This window comes from Adiantum capillus-veneris, chromosome 18, assembly GCF_014529385.1.
Source record: "Adiantum capillus-veneris isolate H3 chromosome 18, ASM1452938v2, whole genome shotgun sequence".
NCBI classification, from domain to species: domain Eukaryota; kingdom Viridiplantae; phylum Streptophyta; class Polypodiopsida; order Polypodiales; family Pteridaceae; genus Adiantum; species Adiantum capillus-veneris.
Window position 1 is genome coordinate 103,686,738 of NC_140948.1, and position 1,979 is coordinate 103,688,716.

Consider the following 1,979-nt stretch of genomic DNA (forward strand, 5'->3'; position numbering starts at 1 on the left):
TTACATTTGCAATGATTAACAATCACGTGATTTTGCTGCTGTGTACAATTGTCATTTATTTTTTTCCATCAATTCACGCTTGTCATTTTTGTATCTTTATTTTGCAAACAATACGTACTATGGATGTTGGAGTTAATGATTATATTGTCTTGTGGGTGACTATTTTGGGTCTATATTTACCTTTGCACCTTTTTTCAAAGGTAAATAGACCAATGAAACATTCAATATGGTTGATGGGTGGCAGGGCATTCAATGCCCTGCCCCCAAAAAATTTTAATCCGGGCGTCGCTAAATTAGGCTCTGCAGCGTCGCTATATTAGGCTCTGGATAGTGGGCACGAAGGGGCTTGCAATCGGGTTCCATCGATGGTAGTTGCCGTTGACAAGGTAGTAGTGCAATGTGAAAGGCCAATAGGGCAGATAAATTTGTAGATTTGTTGTAGTCAAGTGAACAAGCTCATCTTGACGATTAGATCCATGGCTCTAAGGATTATTTTCAAGGCTGGCATTGGGGACGAAGGACTATAAAATCTCAAAGAGAGAGAGAGAGAGAGAGAGAGAGAGAGAGAGAGAGAGAGAGAGAGAGAGAGAGAGAGAGAGAGAGAAGAGAGAGAGAGAGAGATCTAGGCATCTTCTATCATTTAGTAGCGTTCTTCCTGGGGGATGGACATAATTGTCCAAGTCGAATGATTTCCATACTAGCTTATCTTGAGCAAACACAAGCTCAAAACAGACTAAATTTTTTCGCAAAAAAAAAGTATAGAAACTCCCTCTTGTTGAAACTGTCGTTTCAGATGTGAAGAAGGCTCTTGTATTACCTTTTAGAGTAGGGCATGGCTTTGATCTTCACAGAATGGAGCCAAATTTTCCTTTAATTATTGCCGGTGCCATGAATATTCAACATGACCAAGGACGTATTACATATTTCAATGGTGATGTGCTTGTCATTGTGTGGTAGATGCTATGTCCTTCTGGCATCTGCCAGATTTTTCCAAACAATGATTCAAAATGGAAAGGAACCACATCTTCAGTCTTTGTGAAAGAAGTTGTTCAATGTTTGATGCATGAAGCGAGATATACTATGGGAAATTTAGATGCCACCCTCATATTATAAAGGCCAAAATGGATCGAGTCCCCATAAGGAGGCCATAAAGTCAAGCCTCTGTGAGCTTCTTGGCATAGATCCTTTAGTAGTTGATGTTAAGGCCAAAACCCACAAAAAGGTCGATAGTTTGGGAGAAAATTGTAGCATTGTTGCCCACACTGTTATGTTATTGATGAAGAAATAAGAAAGCAATATATAGTAAAGATTTATAGGCTTTAATTGCTACCGGTGTTTCTACCAATTAATTATTAAGATTAAGGAATGATTGAGAGAGAGAGAGAGAGAGAGAGAGAGAGAGAGAGAGAGAGAGAGAAGCGAGAGAGGAGCAAAATAGGAAGAGGAAGAGACATTTTAACGTCATAGGAACATTCCACAAGATACTTCATATCTCTATCGACAAGTCTTGAAGTGCCTCTCTAAAGAGAAGGTAAGGGAAGGGGAGAGCCTGAGAGAGAAGTGCCTTACGAGAAAGAACTCCGAGAGATTTAATGCACAATCACATGATATATGTGCTAGTAAATTTGTGTCTTCTTTAACACATAGCACACTTGTGAAGATGCCTTGCACTTGCTAGTACTCATACTAATAGTAAAGTTGATCACTAGCTTGTATAATGGTGACCTAACTTCAGAACATGGTCCATTCACTTCTAAAAATTTCCAAATGAAGTATTTCTAAGTTTCCAAAAACTATGTTTTTTCTAGCAATGGTGTTGACATTTATTGTTTAGTTTCAAAGAAATCTCTCTCTCTCTCTCTCACACAAATCATTTAATAACTTTGCTCGCTTTTGAGATTGCTCGGATAAGTTCGCTCGATGTTTGGTAGAACTCTCCTAAGAGCAGTGTGAAAATTGAGGAGCTCAATATAGTTGAG

General features: G+C 38.8%; 1 pseudogene; it reads left to right on the forward strand.

Annotated features, from left to right (window-relative positions):
* Nucleotides 1–365: 365 nt before the first annotated feature.
* On the forward strand, nt 366–1,288 carry LOC147436119 (2-C-methyl-D-erythritol 2,4-cyclodiphosphate synthase, chloroplastic pseudogene; annotated as a pseudogene).
* Nucleotides 1,289–1,979: the final 691 nt, after the last annotated feature.